Genomic DNA, 8,309 nt, shown 5'->3' with positions numbered 1-8,309 from the left:
TTGTCTAACACATAACCCTTTCCTTCTCTCTGTTACAGAAACCAATTTACACGATTCACCGTCATTCTCTGTGAGTCTCGCTATAAAGTTAAGAAGCGGGTTGATCTCTCTGTGAGATTGTCTAATTCCCTCTGACTGAGGAAGGGTCAGTGTGATGTATTTTATATATTTATTTTTATTTTTATTGAACCTTAATTTAACTAGGCAAGTCAGTTAAGAACAAATTCTTATACATTTGTATATACCCACTTGATGTACAGATAAACCCACTTTTTGTACAGTTACCTGGCTGTTCTCCTCTCCCGGTTTACTCTGTTCTAGTTCTACAGAATCTACAGAGGGGTTCTGCAGTGCCAGACAGCAGGTACCTCCAGGGCTCCTTTCCCAACATCCAGATTTGTCCCCCTGGTTCTACCCAACATCAGACGTCCATCAAGATGCATCGTGCTCCTAAATCTCATCTACCATAACATTCTGGTTAACTATTTTCGAACTAAATCTTCCCTAAATGATTTTCAGTTGTAGGCGTGGTGTCTTAACTTATGAAGCAACAGTTATAACAACATTCACCGGTCTCTGTACTTGGCGACTTYAACCTCCCGACGTCTGCCTTCGATTAATTCCTTTCCAACTCTCTCTTTCCCCTCCTTGCCTCTTTTGACCTCACCCTTTCCCAATCCCCTCCAACTCACAAGGCAGGCAATACGTTTGACCTTATCTTTACTAGAGGCTGCTCTCCTACTAATCTCACTGCCACCCCCCTCCAGGTCTCTGATCACTACTTTGTTTCCTTTTCTGTCTCCCTTTCCTCCAACCTTAACCACTCAGCCTCTACCCAGATGGTCAAGTGCCGTCACAATCTTCACTCTCTCTCTCCCACTACTCTCTCCTCTTCTATCCTATCTCCATTCTGCTAAATCCTTCTCCCTCCTGTCTCCTGATTCTGCCACTTCGACCCTACTCTCCTCCCTTTCCTCATCCTATGACTCGCACTGTCCCCTTTCCTCCCGACCAGGTCGGCCCTCCCCTCCTGCTTCGTGGCTGAGTGACTCGTTGCGAGTTTACAGAACAGGGCTGCAGGCAGCTGAGCGAAAATGGAGGAAAACTAAACTTCCAGAGGACCTATCATTCTTTCACTCCCTCCTACCTACCTTTTCTTCCCAGGTCTCAGCTTCTACAGCCACTTTCTACCACTCTGAATTTCAAGCTTCTGCCTCAAACCCTAGGAAACTCTTTTCCACCTTCTCCTCCTTCCTTAATCCCCCAACCCCTCCCCCTCACTCCTCCCTCTCTGCGGACGACTTTGTCATCCACTTTGAAAAAAGCTTGATGACATCCGCTACTCATTCACTCAGCCTATTGAGTCCAATGGTCTCACTCACATAGAACTACCCTACGCCTTGACCTCTTTCTCCCCACTCTCTCCAGATGACATCCTGCGACTAGTGAGGTCAGGACACCAGACAACCTGCCTGCTTGACCCCATCCCCTCCTCCCTTCTCCAGACCATCTCTGGAGACCTTCTCCCACTCCTCACTTCCCTCATCAACTCATCACTGACCACTGGCTGTGTCCCCTCTGACTTCAAAATGGCCGKAGTTGCTCCCCTCCTCAAGAAACCAACACTCGACCAACATTTGACACCCAACCAACATCTGAAGTCAAAAACTATAGACCTGTATGCTTTCTTTTTTTTCTTTCCAAAACACTTGAGCGTGCTGTCTCTGATCAACTTTCTCGTTATCTCTCTCAGACCAATCGTCTTGGCTCTAACCAGTCAGGCTACACGACGGGTCACTCAATCGAGACTGCTCTTCTCTGCTATCACGGAGGCTTTCCGCACTTCCAAAGCTGACTCTTCTCTGTTCTCATCCTCCTGGATCTATCCGCTGCCTTCGACACCGTGAACCATCAGATCCTCCTCTCCACCCTCTCAGGGCTGGGCGTCTCAGGCTCTGCACACTCTTGGATTGCATCCTACCTGGCAGGCCGCTCCTACCAGATGACGTGGAGAGGATTTGTGTCTGCACCACGGACTCTCACTACTGGTGTCCCCCAGGGCTGTGAGATGTGGTTGTCCCACCTAGCTATCTTAAGATGATAGCACTAACTGTAAGTCGCTCTGGATAAGAGCGTCTGCTAAATAACTCAAATGTCAAATGTAAACGGGGCCTTTAGGACCATTTAGTGTCAGCTCTACAGGTCTAGATGGGGACATGCCAATACATAGCCTCCTCTGATACAGATACTTTCATCCCTTTTGAGCTTTGTATATGTCTATAATAGTCTCACTGTCACGAGAGACTAGGTGCGTGAGGAAGAATCAGACGCAGAGAGCATAAGTTCCACAGGAAGAAGTGCACTTTAATAACGCACCGAAAAACAATGCCCACAACACAGGGTGCGGAAAAAATGTGGACCAACCCAAACACACAGGGTACCAGGTCCGGAGCACGAACACCAAATATCATACACACGTAACATAAAAATTCTCCCGCACAAAACAAGGGCGGGTAAACAAACTATAAATAAGGAAGCCCATCAAGCACACAAAATAGACACAGGTGCAACTAATAAGACAAAACAAACAGACAACAAAAAAGGGATCGGTGGCGGCTAGTAGACCGGTGACGACCACCGCCGAGCACCGCCCGAACAGGCAGGGGAGCCAACTTCGGCGGAAGTCGTGACACTCACAAAAAACTTAGACTAAAGGCCTGTCTCATCCCTGGCTTGCAGCTCTGCCTCCACCAACCCCTTTAGCCCACCTGAAAATAAACCAAACATGCTGCATGTTAAAATACAACACAAACAAAGGTTTAGGATTGCAGAGGGCATAAAATCTCCCATCTGAGGAATGCGATTATGAAATCAGCCACTGTGCAACCTGCCCAAAACTTTAAATGAAATCTAATTTGCTTATGTGGCCGAGCTACAGCTGTGTTTGTCAGACCATGAGAGATTATGAAAAACAGTCTTCTCACAAAAATGCCTGTAGCGTCCAAATGGTTGGTGTTCAAAGGTGTTTTCCATTTTGCTCTACGACCCTAAAGTCAGTAACGATAAAGTGTACTAAAACTAAACGCTAAAACTTCTGTCTGTGGTGTCCAAACTGTTTGAGCTACAAACTATACTGAACCAAAATATAAATGCAACATGTAAAGTGTTGGTCTCATGTTTCATGAACTGAAATAAAAGACCCCCCCCAAAGAAAAATGTGTGCACAAATTTGTTTACGTCTCTGTTAGTGACCATTTCTCCTTTGCCAAGATAATCCATCCACCTGACAGGTGTGGCATATCAAGAAGCTGATAAAAAAAAACAGCAGGATCATTACACAGGTGAACCTTGTGCTGKGGACAATAAAAGGCCACTTGAAAATGTGCAGTTTTGTCACACAACACAAAGTCACAGATGTTTCAAGTCTTGAGGGAGCGTGCAATTGGCATGCTGACTGAAGGAATGTCCACCAGAGTTGTTGCCAGAGAATTGAATGTTCATTTCTCTACCATAAGACGCTAACGTCATTTTAGAGAATTTGAGGAGTATTTCTGTCTGTAATGAAGCCCTTTAGTGGGGAAAAACTCAAAATAGGAGGGTAAATATGAACATTTTCTTATATCTCCTAGATATAGAACAGACACTTAAAAACCGTATTCCTTGTGATCCATTTTTTGACGGTCTTTTTTGCCATTTATGAATGTGTTATTCAAAGAGTTTCTATGGGCTATAGTAGTAAAGGCCAAATTGCATATTTTATCAAATAATAATACCTAAAGGAGTTCTAAAATACTAAATCAAATAGCAAAACAATTCCAAATGTTAGCTTTGAGTGGGGAGGGGGAAACTGAAAATGAGTTGTTATTGGCAGAGAGGATTGGAACTCTCTTTCTTATTGGTCTATTACATCATTTACCACATGGTGAAAATTTGGCCATGGAAGGCCAAACTCCCTCCCACCAAAACAGGCTGAACTTTCAGGCAGCCTTTTCAAACAGCTCTTACACTAAAAGTCTGTCATCATTTTCACATATTCCAAGTATTATTCCAACCCTAATGTGTAGAAATATATATATTTAAAATACAGGCCCATCACGTTTTTGACTGCATTGGGCCTTTAAGATCTTGTGAAGTAGTTATTCAGTAGTACTTTTTTTATATAAGGGGTAGCCTGCCATCTTGTGGTCGGTTTCTGCAGTTGCAGTTACTGTCTTGTTCATTTTGGGTACTCTACCTGGGAATATAGAGAGTGCACCTGATGGAATCTTTATTCCCAGCCTTGGCAAGCAAATCCTTATTAATATGATGATAGGTTTTGTGTGCGTTTGTGTGTGTGTACCTTCTATGGCAGCTCCTTCATTAGGCTCGGCGTATCCCGGTCCCTTAGTGATGATGCGACAGATGATTCCTCCATCCTCCCTTGTAACTCAAACAGCTCCATCTAACACACACAAACAAAATCTTAATTGAAGCGCTCTCACAAAGTCACACATGTCAATGTTGACTGAATGTATAGCTAAAAAACAAACTCTCTCAATCCCTCACAGACAGACCTGGAAGACGTGGTTGGGGGGTATCTTCGGGGAGACTGCCGTAGTCGTACTCTGGTTGTCCTTCTTTCATAGTAACCACTCCCAGGTATCACAACTTGATTGCATGACACACACACACACACACACACACACACACACACACACACACACACACACACACACACACCACAACACACACTCACACACACACACACAACACACACACACACACACACACACACACACACACACACACACACACACACACACACACACACACACACACGCACAGTTATAGTGACTACTCCCGGGTTCCAACGCCTTGTTTGCCTGGCCCACACTAACACACAGACACACTTGAGACACACACACACACCGCCTTGCCCAGCTCAAAAGATAACTTATTTCCTTGTTCGAGGCTAGAGTTAAACAGGGTTTCATCCAGCAGCATGCCAACATAGTAAACAAACACCTTGTCCCCCACCAACAAACACCCTGTCCCTGGGCTTCACTAACTACAGAGGGAAGGGATGGAGAGAGAGAAAGAGAGACACTGAAGGTTAGTTCTGCTGTAGCAGTGTATTGCATGGTCAGCAATACACAATAGAATTCCCTTACATTTTTGCTTTTACAKTTTTTTCTGGTACATTTTTTGTAACAGTTACATAACAAAAACATTATTTCAAAAAATATATATACAAACAACATTTTGGATAGTTAGTACTCTGATCTACCTAGTGTTTTCAATAATAACTATTACCGATTATGAGYTTTTTAAACCCAGCCCTCTGCTACTCTCAGCCCATCCCACCAGTCTCCAAAGACCACCCCTTTTTGATTTCCACACGCCATTTATTTTTCAAATGTGCTGTGATGTCTCACATGAACTTTGAACTTCTCTAATCACATAGTATCCTCCGACTGTACGTTAAAGATACATATTTTCCTAAGAGTATTATAATATTGTTCATTGATTGACTATGGCTTTCCAAATCGTCCGACACTGCTATTTGTAGGGTGAATTTTAAATGAATGTTGTGATTGTTCAGCCATTTCTGAACCTGTGACCAGAAACAAGCTACATGGGGACAATACCAGAATAAATGATCTAATGATTTTGTTCAGCAAAATCTGCAGAGCTGAAAATGTGTGTGTCCCATTCAAGCTTCTGCCTCTAACCTTAGGAAACTTGTTGGAAAGACTATTGTATAATAATTTAAACTGAAAAACTTGCTGTTGAATCAAGTGTTGTTTTGTGTATTAGTTTATATACCGTGTGCCATGGAATTGGTACATCAGAAAAACATTTTTGCTACCTGTATGGCACAGCTGTCAACATGTTTTGTCCTCAAATGAAACTGGTATATTTTTCTATTTATGCCAATCTTTTTCAGATAGTTTTGGTCTTTAATATATAGCAGACTAACAAATTCGCTACTTTGTCCCCCTTCCACCTGCCTCCTCAATTTTTGCAGTAATGCTGCAATCAGTTGGTTATAAGTTTGGACTGAGCCAACATTCCTATATATTGTCGATAGCTGCATGTGTGACATAAATCCACCATTACTACTCATAATATCCTTAATAACTATAATCCTTTTTTTTTAATGTCCACCATGTAGTTTTTTTTTTAGCAATGAGTATATTTGAGTTTAACCATAATATTTGTTGTAATATTTGTTCTGTCTTTTCTGGAGGATAAAATTGAAATTGTAACCAGCTTTGTATGGCTTGTCTCAGAAAGGGCGATACTTTGAACAAGGTTTCTTTTTCAATTAACCAAAAAGTAGAAGTTGTCATCTGTAAAAAGACAACAAAAAWATTAACACAGGATGAGCCTTTCTTAGTAATCTACTGGAGAACAAGTTCGGGTTTAAGTATAATTTATGTATGAGTGAAGCTTTTAGTGAGAGGTTTAATGCTTTAATATTTAATTATTTCAGCACCTAAAACTCATATTCATTATATAAATAGGCACTTTAAATTTGTCTGGGTTAGTGTTCCAAATAAAGTGAAGTATTTTATGTTCATATGATAAAAAAGTAAAAAAATCTCGAGTAGGCAATGCCATAAGTAAAGAAGTAAACTCTGATATGACTAAAGAATTGATCAGTGTGGTTTACCCCTCCATTGTTGCAGAATCTTGTCTATTTTTGCGAATTTTCAATTAAAATTTGTTGTGGTAAGTTCATTTCTATCTTTAGGAATATGAATACCAAGTATGTATACTTCGCCATCAGCCCATTTTATTGCTAAACTACATGGTAATGTAAGAGTTGTATMTTTTATAGATCCAACATGTAATATGGTGCACTTATTATAATTGGATTTTAGTCCAGAGAGGCTAGAGAAGTGATCTTCAATGAGACCGGGCAGGGGTCCAGATTGCATACATCGACACTTTTGTTTTAAAGCCCTGGATTTCTAACCCCTTGAGATGTTCTTGATGGATCTGATTTTAATAGCTAGCATTTCAATAACCATAACAAATAGATATGGAGACAGCAGACAGCCTTGTTTTACTCCTCTTGACAGTTCGATACTTTCTRARATGTAACTATTATTTACTATTGTACACCTGGGGTTGCTATACATGACTTTAATCCAGTGTATAAGAGATTCACCTAAATTAAAATAGTCCAGGCAATTATGTATAAATTCTAGTGATACTTTATTAAAAGCCTTTTCAAAATCTGCTATAAAGATCAGGCCTGGTTTATTTGAGGTTTCATTTTGTTCTATTGTTTAAAGTAATTATTGTATATTATCTCTCCTGTTTCAGTAATAGTGAAATCAGACCTCCTTGTTGAGTAGTTGACTATTTTTATAGGAGTAGTTAGAACATGCTAATAGTGTATCTTTAAGTACATAAAAAAAGGTTTGATATATCTCTACTGGTATGCCATCAAGTCCTGAGGTTTTTCCCAGACCGAAAGTATTTAATTGCCTCAAGAAGTTCCTCCTCTGTAAGTTGGCCTTCACACAGGTCTTTCTGTACATTTGTTAATTTTACATTATTATTTGGGGGAAAATCCTTACAGTTAACATCATTCAGTGGAGATGGAGGAGAATGTAAAGAAAACATATGCTTAAAATATTTTGCTTCCTTTTTCAAAATATAATTTGGTGGATCATGGATGACTCTGTCATTGGTAATGAGTTTCTGTAACTTYTTTTTGGTAGCATTTCGATGTTGAAGATTCAAGAAAAATGTTGTGAATTTGTCCCCATTTTCCATCCAGTTCTCTTTATTTTTACACTGGATCGTTCATGAATAAGTTCCTCAAGTTCTTTTTGTTTTTCCTCTAACCTCTATAGTACTGTTTGTATTGCCAGCTACCTGTGCAGTTAGTTCCTCTATTTCCTTTGTAAGTCTAAACTTTTATATATTGTTTTATATATATTTTCTTTTTACCACTTTTTCTCCCCAATATCATGATATCCAATTGGTAGATACAGTCTTGTCCCAACGCTGCAACTCCCCTATGGACTCGGGAGAAGCGAAGGACGAGAGCCATGTGTCCCTCGAAACACATCCCTGTCAAGCCATATTGCTTGTTGACACACTCCTCGCTTAACCCGGAAGCCAGCCGTACCAATGTGTCGGAGGAAACACCATCCAGCTGGCGACCGAAGTCAGCCACAAGGACCCGGAACGCCACAAGGAGTCGCTAGAGCACGATAGGACAAGGAAATCCCATCCGGCCAAACACTCCCCTAACCTGGACGATGCTGGACCAATTGTGCGCCGCCTCATTGGTCTCCCGGTCGTGGCCA

The sequence above is a fragment of the Salvelinus sp. IW2-2015 genome, linkage group LG4p (genome assembly GCF_002910315.2).
Source record: "Salvelinus sp. IW2-2015 linkage group LG4p, ASM291031v2, whole genome shotgun sequence".
Taxonomy (NCBI): Eukaryota; Metazoa; Chordata; class Actinopteri; order Salmoniformes; family Salmonidae; genus Salvelinus; species Salvelinus sp. IW2-2015.
Note: the sequence above shows the minus strand (reverse complement) of the source record.